This window comes from Pinus tabuliformis, chromosome 4_2 (assembly GCF_031772625.1).
Source record: "Pinus tabuliformis cultivar Carrire ecotype Pingquan chromosome 4_2, CPIR1, whole genome shotgun sequence".
NCBI classification, from domain to species: Eukaryota; Viridiplantae; Streptophyta; class Pinopsida; order Pinales; family Pinaceae; genus Pinus; species Pinus tabuliformis.
In genome coordinates, this window is record NC_142304.1 from 926284179 (window position 1) to 926302585 (window position 18407).

Sequence of the window (18407 nt, forward strand, 5' to 3'; positions counted from 1 at the left end):
ATAAGAATAAAATGAAATAATTATATAAATCTTTAATGTTTAAAAAATTAGATTATTAATATAAAGGAACTAACTATAAAATAACTTGAATAAATTTTAAATTTAATATTAAAAAAATAAAATCACTCAAACGTGAAGGAAGTATTAAATTAATAATCCTATCTACCTAACATATGACTGCCTCTAACATAAAAGGTGGAGCACCCTGGACGCAGGAGTACGCTCCACCTGTGACCGACTCAAAGCCCTTATGTGAAAGGCGAGGAAAGGGAGATATTATAAGAGAATGGAGGAGGACAGAAGGGTCTTTACCAGAAGACGGAGAGAAGGTAATGGGAAGAATGTGATCGACAGAATGGAAAATTGAGTAGTTGTTCTTGGGATTTTTGGGCACGGGGGACAAATTACTTCAAATTGGAAGTATTTTGTAACTGGGTATAAAGATTGTGCCCAATTTGGCTGGGAGGTTTTGGCCATTTGGTAACGGGAGCAGATTAGAGCTACAATAGCATGGGATCGACTTCAAACTCAGAAGCCAGGGATGTCTCTATGTATCAAATTGACTATGTATATCAAATTGATGAGTTCCTGTTTAAAATTTCAGTTGGCATATTTAAGTTGTGATTAAGGTATAAAAATGCATTTAAGTTGTACTGAGAATGTTACAACGTGCCCAATTTCATAGCATGCAGTGCAACGAAAAGATACATTTTCGTAATCGATCTTCTGAGTCCACACAAAATCTGGAGCCGACAGATTAATTTCAGCAGGAAAACCCTTCTTGAAATCCATCTCTAGACAAATTCATGCATAAGTAGTTTTATAATACCTTTTTCCTGTTGGACTGCAACAATAAAACTTCCCTAACACATTTCCAATAGAGGATAGTGTTGAGAGATTCCAAAAATGCAGGAGAAGAATTAGAAGTCTAATCCAAATAGGAGTTGAGGAAATAGATGTTGATACCGGATCAAAGGTGAGAGTCTAGGGCTACAAAAAAAGGTCGGTGTTGCCCCAAAATCACAAATTTTCTTCTTGTCCCCGACATTATAAAAAACAACAACAAAGAAACCTCGAACCAAAGAATAAATGGTCAGATCCTCCGACAATAATTGTTTCCACGATTCACAGATCCACATATGTAGATCAGATAAATGTGGCCAAAACCCATTAACTCTGCATACTAACCTTTTTTCTGAATAAATAAATAAATCATCATTAAAAGCTTCTTGATCCACAACAATATTGGGGGTCGGAGCTTCTTGAACAAATAGAAGAACAGATCTGGCTTTCAGTATGGAACTATATGAAATGGAGGCCTAAGCTACCATTCTTTCAAGAGATTTGCAGTACAAACGCAACGCACATATGAGCATCATGCATCATGTCAATAAGGCTTGAACCTAGGTGAGGAAGTTATTATTAAACTCTCCCAACCACCGCAGTGCACATATGAGCATCATGCATCATGTCAATAAGGCTTGAACCTAGGTAAGGAAGTTATTATTAAACTCTCCCAACCACTTAGGTTACATTCAATTGACAATTAAATGTTATGTATTTTGAAAAATAATAATATTATAATTTTTTTAATTTGAAAATTTTAATATTATCTAGATAATCTTCGGCAAAATCACATAATCAATCTTTTGTCGACGCGTTTCGAACCAACCAGTGTGGTTCATCGTCAGGACAAGTTGAAGAACTAATCTGGCTTAGCTTAATTAAATAGAGTGTGCAGAGACTCCAACGGCTATATTGCAACGGCTAATTTTGACCAGAGGATCAAAGTCAAACCACTAATTTTATTATTAATAGAAGCATATAATTCGTTATTATTAGTTAAAATAAATTTATTGTTTTAATATAATGGTCATTATATCTTCATATTTATTAAATAACCTATATTTCTTATTATCCCCAAATTATTTAAATACAAATAAATAGTATTAAATTACTATTATTCTTAGAATTTAGTTATAATAGGTAACTGTGTATTTATTTAATAATAATTGTTTAAATCAAAGGGTCCAATGGTAAACTAGATATAATGGTCATTAATAAATTATGGTAAACTAAATAATGGTAACCTAAATATAATGGTCATTAATAAATTATATCTTCATATAACCTATATTTATTATTATTCCCAAATTATTTAAATGCAATAAATAGTATTAAATTACTATTATTCTTATAATATAGTTACAATAGGTAACTGTGTATCTATTTAATAATAATTATTTAAATTTAAGGGTCCAATGGTAAACTAGATCTTCTCTAAAATAAATCATTTTTATTAATTCTTTAACTGTAATGGCCCATTCGAAATTAAAATAATAAGTTCAAACAATAATTTATGTTTATTAAATAATCTATATTTACTTAATAATTTATAATTCTAATATTATACATAGTATTCTAGTTAAATCATTATTATGTAAATACCATAGTACATGTTTATTAATAATAGTATATCCATTAAATTAATTTAGTAATTTATATCCATTAAACAATCAATATTTATTACTAAATTTTTTATTAAAATTAACTATGTTATTACTAATAAGGTTTAAAAAGGGGGTCTTTATTAATTCAATAAATAGGAGATCAGTCAAGGGGTAGAAGAATTAAAAATCAATGCAAAGAATCTAATCTAATTACCCCCTGGGATAAGGTTAATACCATAATTAGCCCGAAATTACTTAATAACATATTACTAACTCCTGCACTCCATGACAGACCCGCCAAAAACAGAACTTGAGGAGAGGGAAGACAGAAACCCTAAGACCTAACAATATACTACCTATTATATTAATATTATACTATTATAATAGTTTAGCGGAATATATATATATATATATAAATAAATATTAAAAATAAATAATAATAATACCCAACACTATAGTGTTTGGTGTAAAATGTTTATTATTTATTAATTATTTATAAATAGTTAAAAATTATATATATATATATATATATATATATAAATAACCAAGACTTCAATGAATATCCACTCAAAAAAACAAAAGATACTTGTGACATTATATAAGAAGGATAGGATAAGGCACCAAAAGATGGATAGCCTTAACTTTTAGAGTAACCTAGATAGACCCACCCTTATTTTTAGCGTGGATCTCCGAGAGCTATTGATAACATTTTTATGTTATATATATAATATTAAAGCACGATGAGTAGATATATATATACATATTGTTTTAGTAATATATAATATATTTTTATAAACACAAAACGTGGATATATATATGTATGAAAAGTTATGAACAAATTTTTTAATAACGGGAATAACATGCATTCTTCATTCTTCTTTTATATTGTGGATTCGATAATACCCTTTCACAAGCTATGGATAGCTTGTAAGTGCACATTGAGGTACACTTCTCTTTTAGAAGGCATTGGGTTGGATGCTATGCATTTCGGAAGTTAAGCGTGTTTTATTTACGAACATAGAAGTTATATAAAATAAATAGAATTAAATAATTAAGCATATATTGAAAATTTTAAAAAACATTTTTATATAATTAATATAATATTTTTATATAATTATTAAAATTTAATATTTAAATTTTAAAAAATATTTTTGTAATTATATAAGGATAAAATATTTTTCAAGTTTAAAGATATTTAATAATAAGATTGGAAGTTATTATAATAATATATTTGATATGAAATTAAGAGAAATTAAATTTAGATGAAAGAATGATTATAGTTCTTTTTATTATTCGAGATAAATCTAATTAAATTAAAATAAATAATATATTATTTATATTTATAATATAAATAAAAATAAGTATTGAATGTATTGTATTTTATTGTTTATTATTGTTTAAAGTTAGTTAAAGTCTTGGTTCTGTTTACACCCAGGTTGTTCCCTATGACTCCCAAGGGAATACGGCCGGGGTAACCACTAACCAATCTTTGGATTACAGTTTCTAGCCAAACTGTAATCAGAGAGGGCTCTCTCTTTATGATTTGTCTCTGTGTTGACAATATTTTAGGCTAGCTGTGATGTTCAGGGTTTGGTTTTATGTTTTGGTTGAGGGATGTCTTCTGTACCTAAGGTGGAAACCTTCAGATAATTCTAGTCCATTGGGCAATGGAGTCTTTGGTTATTGGTTGTTTGAGAGGTAGATTAGGATTGCTGAAACTGCAGAGCCTTTTGAATATCTCATGAAACAAACTTGATATTAGAGTGATGAAATGTGTGCAACCAGTGAAAAGCAATTAAGAATTTTCCACTAAGCTGGGTTGTGAGAAAGAGAAGTATTGTAAAGGAGCAGACTAGAATTCCTAAACAATAATTTCTGTGAAAGATACAGTGTAGAGGTGCAGCAATTAAGAATCACACCTTTATAACCATAACTGAAGAAAACATTTGTAATAGCATAGATTGAATTCAGGGTATTCTATGAATAAATCCTGGAATTAGTCTTTTTCTCTGCCATTAATTGTGAAATCTAGAACATGGATGAGTTATGAGAAAATAACAGAAAGAACATAACGAAAGTTTAAAGGAAACTTATTGAGCCATGACAACATGCAGGAATCCTGTAGCACTCAGCAATCGCATTACAATCCCTCAGACAACACAGACTTTGGAAATTCCATCGGCCTTTGTATTAAACTTTGAAAATTTACAGCAAAAGAACTCTTGAAGAGAAATCAACAACAACCCCTGCAAGCTTATGCGAGGGGGAAATATATACAAACAGTCATACAAAATATCTAAGGCGTTGAGTCATCTGAGAAATAAATGTTTTCACCAACTTGTACAGAACAGTAGATAAGAAGTTATTACTGCTTTTAATACAACATAAATGCTCTTTATGTCTGTCAGAAGATATTTTGGTCTTTAGAGGCCACTGAGTCGGTCTGGCCGTTCTGCTTTAACTCTGAAAAATGCGCCTTTATGGCATGTTGTGCTGTAACTTTCGGCCCTGCTACCTGTTAGCTGTCAATTGTGCTTTGTTGGCCGAATAGTTCTGCTGAGTTGGCTCAGCCCTTCCCTTTTCATGCATGCTGATCTTTTCAAGTTTTCCTATGCATGATCACTTGTAAATTTGAATAAATAAATAACAACACTTGATTTACAGGCTCTGGTTTATAATATCATCTGTATTGCCTTAGTCCACCATTCCTGTGTGGGCAATTGATGTCTGAGCATTGCATCCAAAGTCTCATCTGCCTCTGTGTATTTATAAAAATTGGGAGGCACTTCAAACAGATGTTTGATTTCATTCATTATAAAGAATAGATTCTCTACCCTGTTGTAGAGAGTTTGTCCTGTAGCTGGCCCTGTCTCCTCTGAGGTGCTGGGCCTTTCAGTGATCTGATTTGTGGCGAATGTATTGACTCTCTTGGCATACTGCTCATGTGTAAGTAGTCTTCCTGCGCTGTTCAGTAAGCCAGGGAGACCTCTGTTTTGCAATGCCACATACTTGTCCATGAATTTATTGACCTCTGTCTGCATGTCCTGGGTCCTTCTTCCTAATGTTTGCACCAGGTTTCTCAGTGTTAGAACCCTCTTTATTAGCTGGATGGTCTCAGTTCTGTTGGAGATTCCCATAGTAGCTAACTGAGCACTTGTTCTGTTGTTAAGCACATTGATCATTCTGCTGGCAACCTCAGGCATATTGCCTAGAGATGCCCTTGATCTCTGGATTTCCCTTTGTGCTTTTGCAATGAGCTCCAACTGCTCATGGATTGTCTCAATATACTGCCATTGGTCAGTGATGGATTGGCCAATGTTGGCCCATAGCACTGTCTTGAGCTTAGCTGTCACTTTATCCAATGTGAGCTCCTTCTCCAGCTCCTTTATCCTGTCCTTAAGGGCCTTTATTTCCCTGCCCTTTTCTGCTACAGTCTGCTTGGATTTGTCATATCTCTCATTCAACTTGACCAAATTTTCCCTGGCCTCTTTCAACTCTGACATTTGGGCTTCCAGGGCTTGGATTTCATTCCTTAGTTTCTGCATGTCCAGGCTTGAAGCCTGGTCTGTTGTTGGCACTGGTGCTGAGGTGGATGGTGCTGCCTGTTCTGTTTGTTGAGTAGGGGGAGCAGTGGTTTGAGGAGCTTCCTCAAGGTTGATTATTTCAGGAGGAGGCTGAGAGGTTTGGCCTCCTTCCTTTTGCTGCAATGCTGCCTGTAATGCTGCCTGGGCAGCCTCTGACTCTCCCAACTTCTCTTGGGTCTGGATTAGCTGTTTGTATAGGGATACCAGCAAAGCAGTGGCATCTTGATCATGTCTCAGCTGGGACTTTGATCATCTTTCTAAGGGATGCCATGTCTGCATCCCTCAATTTCAACAATGCCTGCACGGCCTTAATATCCTTGGGATCATGCCCAAGTTCTATAATTATATCTTCTAAGGCCCTGATCCTGTTATCTTTTGCTTGGGAGGATGCCCTTTCCAACTCAAGCTGGGCAGTTGTATTGTTTAGGCTATTTTCTAGCCTGTAGTTATCCAGTGTTTTGTCTGCCAAGGAGGCATACACCATCTCACCCGTTTGTTTGTGCAATTCGATTTTGTCCATTGGGTGGATGTCCTTGGCAAGGACCTCAAGATTGGTCCTTATATAATCTGGGGGGACTGTGGCTGTACTACAGCTGGCATAAAATGACTCATGATCATTTTGCCCTCCTGAACATCATAGGCAGACATCAGTCTTTGCTGGTTGGTAGGAGCCATTTTCAGCAGATGATTGTAGAGCTGTATTTTGAGTAGCTCATTTTTCCTTTTAATATCAATAAACTGCTGTTTGATTCCTCCTTCAGCTTCTCTTTGGTGGCTTAAGGAGCTGACTTCTCCTCCCATTGTTTTGTCCTGTCCCTGCTGGAAAGAGCTAGCAGATGCTTCTCTACTAGGTGGGCCCATGCCCAGAGACTGCCCTATTGGCATTTCCTCCTCAGAGAAGGGATTCATTCTATGCCTTTTTCCTCCCTGATTTATGGATGATGTGAGGGGAGTCTCTCTGTCCCTTTTCCTACCTATATCCTCCTTTTGTGGAGTCTGGAGGACTGAAGCTTCGGTACTAGTCTCTTGCCTAGGAGGCACAGTGTTCTGAGCCTGTTGCTCGGTGAAAATAGGGGCCTCAGCTGCCCTTTCTTGCTGTAATGGCTGCTCTTTGTCATGCTGCCCTTCTTCTTGTTGTTGTTCCTGCTGTTGTGGCTGCTCTACCTGCTGCTGTTGCTGCTGCACCTCCTCATGAGGTGGCTGTTCTGTTTCCATCACTTTCTCTTTGCCTTTGCTAGAGGTTTTCTCACTAGCTTTGGCTGCTTGCTGATTTGCAGTTGAGGACGAGGCAACTGCTCCCACTTGTGTGCTTGGAAGAGTGGGTACCTGTGAACAAAGTTCAAGGTCAGCCATCTTTTTCAGATTTCTCACTGCTCTTTGATTCAACTCTTCTTGTGTAACAGGCTCCTCTAGGGTTCCTCTCCTCCATTTTACTTGATTAGCATATTTTTCTATGTGAGGAATCCTCACATGATCATAACCGGATAGCCTATACTTGACCCTTCTTAAAGTTATGAAGTGATTAGGGTCATATGGTTTCCACAGGAAACTGGTTTGCAGGCCAAGAGATTCTAACATGCTATCTGCCTCCTTCCAACCTTCTTCCCTTTTGTTGTAGATAAAGTGGCCAAGTTGGTTCCTGACCTTCAGTTGTGCTTTCTTGCCTCTGCCTGAAAAGTGAAGCACATCGGCATTCCCAAACTGCCTAAAATATTCCAGGGCAAACAATCTCATGGGCACATACTTTGGTAATCTGTAGGGAGGCAGTTCACACCCATAGATCCTGATGACTGTGTGGTTCTGGTAGAAGTACCAGTCCCCAATGCTGTATGATTTGGATAACTGAAGGATCCTTTGCATGTCATCAGTGAGCCTTGGAGGAGGTGAGCTCATCAGCATAGACATGGCTGGGTGGATGAAGAGATCTATGAACTCACAGTAAGTGTATGGAGAGTGAGATCTGTAGTGGAAGGCAGAGGACCAATAGACCACTGACCTTGGGTTGCCTTGGGCATCCACTCTTTTGATAGCAAAAGAAAACTTCTCATGTTGAAAATATAAGATCAAATGATAAATGTAGGAGGTGTATCTGAACACCTTCTCTCGGGCCAAGTTCATGAACTGCTCATGTATCTTATCAGAGATGTAGGTGGCATAGTCATAGCAGATTGGAGACTTGCCAGGAGCGAACATTAGCATCATCACTAGCACAGTTTCATCAACAAATTCTATTGAGTTATAGCCCAAAATGGGAATAATCATGTCTGCAAGATCTCTGCCCAATTGGTTGAGGTATACTTGGTTGATAGGAGGATACTTCACAGAGTCAGAGTCAATGTACAACTGATTTAATTTGGTGACCTGAGCATCTGTCAACCTGGCTCCTTGATTTATCAAGTCTATGAGTGATAGAGGGACCAATTTCTTCTCAGTGTTGAAGCAGAGCATCTGTTTGATAGCTTCTGGGGTGATATAGAACACAGCTGAGCCTGAAGGGTCAAGCACTGCCCTCTGAGTAGGGTCATAGTTTTCAGCACATAGGTGGATCAAATTAGGGAACTGATTGACCTGAGGGAGCTTGAATATAGGGAGAAAAGAGTCCCATATACCCAGCACATCTGTCCCACTCTCATGTTTAGCCTTTAATTCATTTAGCAGGTGGATATGGAACTTGGTCCTCATCAGCATTTCCTCTGAAATTTGATAGTCCAGGTCTGCCAGAGGCTGCCACTCCAATTGTCTCTGAGGGGCATTCAATGGAGCAACGTTTAATGCCACCGGGGCTACTGGTGGATCCATAATTTCTTTTTAGGATTCTGGTGTTTATGGACTAGTGTTGCTGTGCAGAACAACACCAAAGAGTTTTCTTTGAAGAGGAAGGTGAATTTACTCAGGAACAGAGGACAAAAGGTGAGCTGCAGCAATTGAAAATACTGCTTAGAACACGAATAAGGCAATGTCTTTCCTTGCTCTCTCCTTTACCGCAAATTGGTACAGTGTGGGTTACCAGTTCGCGATTGCGCGAACAAAATGCAGTTTTTATAAAATTTCAGGTAAACGAGGCTTAGCTGGTGAATTTCGACGTTCTAGGTGCAAGTGGGAACCAGGCAGAGGGGATTTGCTGGTGAATTATCTATTTTTTCACTGTTTTAAGTTAATTTGGCAATTTACAGACAAAACCGGGCGCAGAAAGGATTTGCATGGATAAATACCTGATATACAGTCAGCAATGGTCAAGGATGCAGGTGAAATGGCGCGCCAGCGGTCTGGAGGTTGAATTCAGCAGGTTGGCGAAGGCTCGGACGTGAAATTCATGCAGAGGATACAACGACGTTTTTTGCAAAAAGTGCAAAAAACGCGACATTTCGGCCAAAATATAGTTTTTAGGACTTTGGCGCCTTTTTTGGATGACGTCAGCATGATGTCATCAGGTGGGGTCAAGGTGGGATGACGTCAGCATGACGTCATCGGGTGACGTGGCGGCATAGAAGAGGTCCACGGGGATGGTGAAGTGGCAGACAGGTGGGTCAAATCGGGGACGGGGCGCTGACACGGCGGTGACGCTGGCAGGGCAGATCAACCGAAACCGGAAGTGGTTAGCGGTTTCATATCGCACCGCTTTTGATACGGAGGCAGAAATGTCAGATGTACCTCCGATACGCTGTGGGGGTGGCGCGTGGCAGAGGCCTGACGTCACCCTCTGACAGATATCGGAAGGTAACTCTCGGATGTCGGGGCCGGTCCGATATGCACGAGGGCCGTCGGATCAAAAGGGCCCGATCCGACGGTCGACAGGACGTTGAGATGGCCGAACGTTACGGACGGAGGGCGGAATAAAATAATATTTCTTTTGGATTTGCACCCGGCGGAAACCTTTGGAATATGGCGGATTTTTATGGTTTTTCAATGTATTTTGTAAGAATGCGCACAGCGCCAAAACTTTGGATAAAATGAAAAAGAGGGTTTTTGGTGGATATTTCGCAAAAGAAGCGGGTTAGGGGTATAGTAATGGGGTTTTTTATAAGGTTTTAGCATATGAAGGGGTTAAATGGGTCTGATGACTTCTTGAAGGGGGGAAGAGGGGTAGGGTTTAGGGTTCTTAAACTGGCCTGGTGCCAATTTAATCCCTGACTATGAACATATGGCTATAATGCCAAGGGGAGGGATATTTATACAATGCTTGGGGTTTATACACCATCGTGTTATAATTGTAGGGAAAGGGTAACATAGGGGATTTAGATAATAGAAGTTAGGGGTTAATATGGATGGAAAAGGTGAATGAGGAATGATATCACTAAGTTTATTTTGGAAATCACTTAGTTTAGGGAGTAGATCAAAATGAAAAGATTTTTAGAAAAGAAATGTGGCTTTTAAAGGGATAAGAACCACCATAAAACCTCAAACTCTTCCATGAATCTCAACTGATGAGGGGATGTTAGGAATGGGAGTGAAAAGGGAAACTGGGAAGTTAGACATGCTCCTTTGCTTTGCTGCAACATAATGAAGAAGAAGTTCTTCTCAATCCACTGATCTTCCTTTGTAAACAAGTTATCAAACCCTCAATTAGAAAGGACTGAGACTTCTGCAACCCCAACTGCCTACCCATCTATTTGCCTAGCATTTTTTATTTTTTCATGGAGGGTGCACTTAGACTTGCAGACCCTTATATGCCTTTTTCTTTTCCTTGGCTTTTTCCTTTTGATTTTCTATCTAATGCTACCCTTATTGCTTCCAAGGTCCCAGATTAAGCAGTTGGGAACCTTAATTCTCTACCTAAGCTACTGGTCTGCCAAGATTAAATAGTTTGGACAGACTTCTTCCTCTATTCTACAGCAAAAATTGAAACATGGCATGATCCAGATTAGGCTTTTGGATCACCCATCAAAATTGAGTCAACAAAGAACTATGTACATACATTGTTTTCTCTAGGAAATATGGGATCTTTGCATCACCAAAGCAGAGCATATTTGGACCTTTCTTTGCCAATCATGAAATATGAAACCTATTGCTATAGGTAGCTAATAGTGGCTCCACATGGGGATGGTTTTTCATTTGAAAGACCAAGAACAGCAGGTCAGAATGCCTTAGCCCTTGACTGCTTTTACCAAAAGTTGAAGTATGCTGCTTTGAAATGCCAAAATTGTGCTCTTCCCATCATGGTAAATGTCTGAAATTATTTGCCTTTTGCTGATACCTTATAACACTTGAGGAACTGCATTTTTTCATATTTTTAAAGAAAGCAATATATACACCTGGATATGTACAATGGAAACACAACTGCCCTCATGGATAGTAGTCAAAATAGTGCTTCAACATCCTGCCATTTACAGGACCTTCATTCAAATCAGCTTCATCAAGACTTTTGAGGAAATAAGTATTGTTTCCTTGCACTGCTTGAACAGCAAATGGTCCTGTCCAAAGGGAATCAAATTTTCCATGTTTTCCTTTATCCTCTCTTCTTGAATCCCACTTGAGGACTTTGTCTCCAATATTGAAATCTTCTGCCTTAGTCCTTCTGTCAAAAGCTTTCTTTAATTTTTCTTGTAAAACTTGAACTCTGCTGTAAACTTGATCTCTAGTTTGCTGCAGACATATTATTTGATTTATCCTTCTCTGCATATCATTTGGTTCAGCTTGACTTTCTTGAAGAAGTTTCATAACAGGAATCCCTAGTGCTGAAGGGAATTTGGCTTCTAATCCATAAACTAACTCATATGGGCTGGTCCCAATTGATCTCTTGGTTGTTAGTCTATCTGCCCATAAGGCATTCACAAGTTTCTTATGCCAATTCTTTTTATTTTCTTCCAACACTTTCTTTATGATGTTTACCAAGCTTTTATTTGATGACTCAGCAAGGCCATTTCCTTGGGGATAGTATGCAGTAGAATGGCCCAAGGTAATGTGAAATTTGTGGCAGAAATTCACCATCTTCTTAGATCTGAAAGCAGCAGCATTGTCTGTTATTATTTTGTCAGGACAACCAAATCTAGCCAGTATGTTATTCTCCAAAAACTGAATGATTGTTGAATCATTTGCTTGTCTACATGGAACAGCTTCAATCCACTTAGTGAAGTAGTCTGTAGCTGTTAGAATCCATCTATGTTGGCCTGAGGATGAGGGATGAATTTCCCCAATGAAATCCAAGCCCCATTGTTGAAAGGGTCTCTCTGTGGCAATAGGCCTCAAGGGAAGTGGTAGTAACTTTCTCTTTCCCTCAAACATTTGACATTTATGACATGATGTGGTAAACTTTTTAACATCAGAGAAAACAGTGGGCCAATAGTAACCAGCCCTTAGTATTTTGTCCACAGTGGACTTCCAGTACAAGTGTCCACCACAGTCACCTGCATGAAATTCTTTCATGATATTGTTAGTCTCATTCTCAATTAAGCAGTTTAGCAATATCCCTTCATGGTTTTTCCAAAGCAAATTACCATCCATAACACAAAATCTTGAGGCTTTCATTTTTAAGAACCTACATTTAGTTCTGGACAATCCTGGGGGAGCACACAGGTTTTGTAACACATAACATATATCAGAGTAACAAGGGGATTGTTAAAAGGCTACGTTGATCTTTGGAGTCGCCAGCTCCGGTTCATTGTCCAGTTGGTTTATGTCTAAGGCTTGGAAGTTTGATTCTGTCATTAATTTGGCCAAGCCTTGCCCTTTATCAGCTTTGTAGGTTTTATTTCAATGTCAAATTCCAAGATGTTGGCAATCCATTTTCCTCTTCTACCCTCTAGGTTTTCTTGAGTGAGTATGTCTTTTACAATAGGACTTGGCACATAAGCTATAACATGGGAATAAAGGATGTAAATCCTAAAGTCCTTAATGGCCTTGACCAAAGCATAAGCTTGTTTTTCCATGATTTGGTATTTCAGAGGTGCATCTCTAAGAGCTCTGCTAAAGAAAGCAATGGGCTTTTCATTTCCCTGGTCATCTTTCTGTAATAAAACAACAGCAATAGTATGTTGGGAGGCAAAAGAGAAAATGATGAATTCTTTATCAAATTGAGGATTTGTTAGGACTGGAGTTTGGGTAAGGGCCAATTTTATACCTTCAAAGGCTTGATTTGCTTCAACGGTCCATTTCACTTTTGAATCCTTCTTTAGCATGTTATTTAGTAATCTGATCAGTTCTGCTAAGTTTGGGATGAACCTTCTCAAGAAATTGATTTTTCCCAAGAATGCTTGCAATTCTTTGATATTTCTTGGGTGGGGCATTTGTAAGATAGCTTGTATCCTATCTGGGTCAATTCTAATGCCATCCTTTGAAATGATATGTCCCAATAGCTTACCTTCCTCCAAACCAAATAAGGATTTCTTGGGATTCAAGGAGATTCCATATTTCCTACATGTTAGGAAGATCTGTCTCAAATGTTTCAAATGTTCTTGGTCTGATTTTGAGAAAGGTGTGAGATCATCCAAATAAATGACAAGGAAGTCATGAATCTCTTTGGCAAAAGCAATATCCATTGCTCTTTGAAATGTTGCCCCTGCATTCTTCAATCCAAAAGGCATTTTTACATATTTGAAAGTTCCCCATGGGGTTGTGAATGCAGTTTTGTCTTGATCATCAGGGTGTACTAGGATCTGATTAAAGCCTGAGAATCCATCAAGTAATGAAATCCTTGAGGCCCCTACCACTCTTTGGAGAATGTGATCCATCTTGGGCAAGGGATAATTTTCCTTGAGGGACACTTGATTTAAGTTTCTAAGATCAACACAAAGCCTTATTTCACCAGTTTTCTTTCTTGTGGGCACCAAATTTGAAATCCAATCAGAAAATCTGATTGGTGCTATGATACCAGCTTTAAACATTTTTTGTAGCTCCTTTTCAATTGAGGGGAGAAGCATGGGATTAATCCTTCTCAATTTCTGTTTGAATGGCTTTTGATTAGGCTTGAGAGGGATAGTGTGCTGGATAACAGAGGTATCATAGGATTTTAGATCCTCATAGCCCCATGCAAACACGTCCTGAAACTCTTTGAAAAGGTCAATGTATTTGGGCTTTTGATCAGGAGGTAAGGATGCAGACAATTTGATTATCTTGGGTTTCTCAATGGTTCCAATGTTGCATTCCTCAATGGCAGCATTAAGGGGCTGCATCTTTGGTTTTCTAGGGATGTCATTTGAGTCAAAGATGTCCTCTAATGGAGTTAGGCCTGTTGGAAGAAAATTGTCTTTCAGCTCTATGATCTCAGCCTCTGTAACAGGCACTTCTTCATAACTGTTTTGTTGAATTTGTTGTATGTTTTCTTTGTTGAAAATGGTTGGATGTAGCATTTGTTTTGCTGTTCTGGGTGATATTGGGTGGTCATTCTGTTCAAACTGTATTTGTGATTGACTTGCTCTTTCAGGTATTTGTGATTGACTTGCTCTTTCAGTGTCAATATTTAATCCTGCAAATTCTTGTTGCAAGGTCAAGAAATTATTTATTTGTGTATCATCTTCAAATACTTGCCAGTCCTTGACATTGTTTGGGACAGAAGGTCTGTGTTTTACCTCAGCTGTAAAGCAGTGGTGGGGCTCAAAAGGTAGCTTGCAGGTACTTGCAAATGTGGCTAAACTGTGGGCATGCAAGTTATGGATTCTGGGAATCTTGGTGATTTGAAATTCAGTGAAGGACTGTAGTAGTTCAGCAGCAGCAGATCTATAAGATCTCAGTCTTTTGTCATTGGTGACAAAATTTCCCTTTACTTGTTGGATAACTAGGTCTGAGTCTCCTAGAATTGACACTTTTATGGCTTGTAGGGACTTTACTAGTTTGAGGCCTAGTAAAAGAGCTTCATATTCTGCCATGTTATTGGTGCATCTGAAATTTAGTCTGTAGGCTCGGCCTTCTGCATGACTGTTTTGTTTATTGTGTATCCAAACTCCAGCTCCTGCCCCTAATTTGTTGACTGACCCATCAAATTCAAGAAACCATAGGTTCTCTTTTTCTAGGGGAGATTTAATAACTTCTCTGTGATCTGGGATCATAAGTTGAAGTTCTGGTTTTTCACCTGGTTTGTCTTCTAGGACAGTCTGATCACTTGATTGAATTAGCTTGGTTTCTAGAACAACAGCTTTGCTTAGTGATGGTTTAACCATTATTTCTTGGGCAGCAGTTTTTTCATCAGTGTCCTCCTCTTGTATGAGTGTATTGGTTTCAACATCATTGTTTGAGGGAGTTGTATTATTATTGAAGAGAATGTATGAGTCTATGTCTGAATGGACAGCATATATGGGAAAGTTTTGGGGCTTTTCTTCACTGCTGACCATGTATTTCATTAGTGTTTCCCTGTATAGTCTCTTTGGTTGCCCAAAAACAGAGATGGTGGCGTATGACATGTCCAGTTGTAGGGAACCTTGAAGTTTAGCCCCCCATGACCTTGATAACAGCATCCCATACTTGGGTGGGATATCAGCAACTACAACATCCATTAGAATTGTCTTATTTGGGTACTGAACAAGGGACACACATAGATCTTTTATTAGACCTAAGCACTTGACTTGGCTGGAGTCAAAGGAGAATAGGTCCTTATATGGTCTTGTAATATCTAGATTAAGTCTTTCCATGACTGCTTTTGGCATGAGGTTGTGAGAGGCACCTGAGTCAAACATTGCATTGTGTAATATCTTATCATGAACATGTAAACTGACATAAAAAGGTAAGATCCCTGTGACTACTGCTTTTCCATCAACTTCTGGACCGAACAGCAATTCTGGGGTATCATCCAGCACATTGACATCATCTTTGTTGTTAGTAAGTTGAAGGGACTTCTTGATTTGTTGTTTATAAATGTCATGCTTGGCTAGTTCTGAAAGAGGAATAGCTACCTTCAATTTACTAATTTCAGTTTTTAGGTCAAAGGGTTTTTCAGATTGGGTCTTTTGGTTGTGGATGACATTTCTTTCCTTGTTCACTAACTCTTCTTCTTGATTCTTATCTTGATCTTGAGGCTTGCCCTTCTTGCTCATCTCTTGAGGAATGACACTTGGGTTAGGGTGCAAGGATGATGCAGCCATGGGCTGCTGTTTTGAAGCAAATGGTTCTGTGATTTCTTCAATGGTTACTTCCTTTGCAAGTGATTCCGTTGTGTCATTTGGCTCTGTGACTATGGCTCTTTTGGGCTGCTGGCTATCCTTTATCTTTTCAGGCTGTGTTATATTTACAGTTCTACTCCTTAGCTTGTATTGTTTATGGACTTCATAAACAGCTGTGTCATAGCCTTGCTTAAAGTCAAATGACTCACCTGATTTGGTTTGGAACAGCTTGATTTCATCATTCTCATGATCTTCTTGTGTTAAAAAGACTTGACTTTCACCATCCAAACCCATTAAATTAATGTGGGGATCTTCATTGGGTTCACTTGATGTGGAAGTCTCAGCATAATTCTCTTGGAAAGGGGGTCTTATGTCTGGGTCAGAACTGGCCTTGCCAACGTTTGGATTTTGAGTTCTCCTAAAATTTGGATTTCTAGGAGGGTTGTTTTGTGGTGCTTCCCATGATGACTTTCTCTCAACAGATTCCACTCTATCACCCAATCTCTTCATACCAGTGAGTATTGCATCCAGTTTTTGATCAAAGGCTGAGGGTTCTTCTTTGAAGGTGGTTCTCTTTTCCAACCTTGCTCTGTTTCTTTTGGCGATCAGGTTAGCTTCCACTGTGACAACAACCTTTTGGGCATCTGCAAGGGTTTCAGGAGCTCTCTCCTTCAACTGGTAGGCCATATCAGGGTCAAAACCATCAGGAAATTTGTACAAGGCCAAATCAGGAGGAGGTCTTAAGTTTTGTGGGATTGCGTTATATACATTGTTGAATCTTGCACAATACTCCAAAACAGTCTCTTGGGGACCTCTTTTGATAGTGTCATATTCACCAAGTATGTGCAGAGGATCTTTCTTTTTCTCCCATCTGTTAGTAAAGGCTTGATAAAGCTCATCAGGAGTTGTGATGGAATTTGCATTCAGGGATCTAAACCAAGTTCTTACATCCCCAGTCAGACTTTGAACAAACATCCTCATTCTCACACTGTCATCATCTATTTCATAGGTCTCAAAATGATCTTGCATCCTTTTGGCATGCTGAATAGCTGTGAAAGGGCCAGTAGAGTCAAAATATGAGATCTTAGTTTGGTAGTCTTGGGGTAGAGCTGCAGCATTAGCTGGTAACTGCAAGGGTGCATATCTGTTAGCCATATTCACAAGGTTAGGGGGATTTACAGGAGCAACTGGGATAAAAGGAACGATGTGTACCACAGGGGTAACAGGTGTAGCAGCACCTAGAGTGTTGGTCAAGGGGATATGTGCAGTGGGTGAAGATGTGAAAGGAGGGCTTTGAGATGTAGATGGTGAACTGGGGGAAACAGGAGTAGACCGAAATAGAACCTTGATAGGAGTTGGAACTGGTTCAGGGTGAGCTGTCTCAGGACTCAAATCACTAGGATTTTCCTGCCTTTGCTGTTTCCTAATTATTTTGGGGATTGTATTAGGATTTTCAAAAACTGCTGGTGGATTTGGGTCAGGGTTTGACCTAGTGTGTCTGGTTTCCCTTTTAGGAGCCAGCTTCTGAACTTCTTTTTGAGTATGTTTTTTGGAATATTTTTATATCTGTAAGGACTAGGCAAGATTTTGGAATGGCTGTATATTTCTCAAAGCTAACATGAAGATTGACTGAAGCAGCATTTATCTGAACCTGTTAATGTAAAACAGAAACAGTCCTGAAGGCTTCCTGGCTGTTATTCAGACTTCATCTGTAGATTTAGGAGATATACAGTAATTAGAAAATCTTAAGGAATCCCCAGTGGAGTCGCCAATTATGTTAACACCCAGGTTGTTCCCTATGACTCCCAAGGGAATACGGCCGGGGTAACCACTAACCAATCTTTGGATTACAGTTTCTAGCCAAACTGTAATCAGAGAGGGCTCTCTCTTTATGATTTGTCTCTGTTTTGATAGTATTTTAGGCTAGCTGTGATGTTCAGGGTTTGGTTTTATGTTTTGGTTGAGGGATGTCTTCTGTACCTAAGGTGGAAACCTTCAGATAATTCTAGTCCATTGGGCAATGGAGTCTTTGGTTACTGGTTGTTTGAGAGGTAGATTAGGATTGCTGAAACTGCAGGGCCTTTTGAATATCTCATGAAACAAACTTGATATTATAGTGATGAAATGTGTGCAACCAGTGAAAAGCAATTAAGAATTTTCCACTAAGCTGGGTTGTGAGAAAGAGATGTATTGTAAAGGAGCAGACTTGAATTCCTAAACAATAATTTCTGTGAAAGATACAGTGTAGAGGTGCAGCAATTAAGAATCACACCTTTATAACCATAACTGAAGAAAACATTTGTAATAGCATAGATTGAATTCAGGGTATTCTATGAATAAATCCT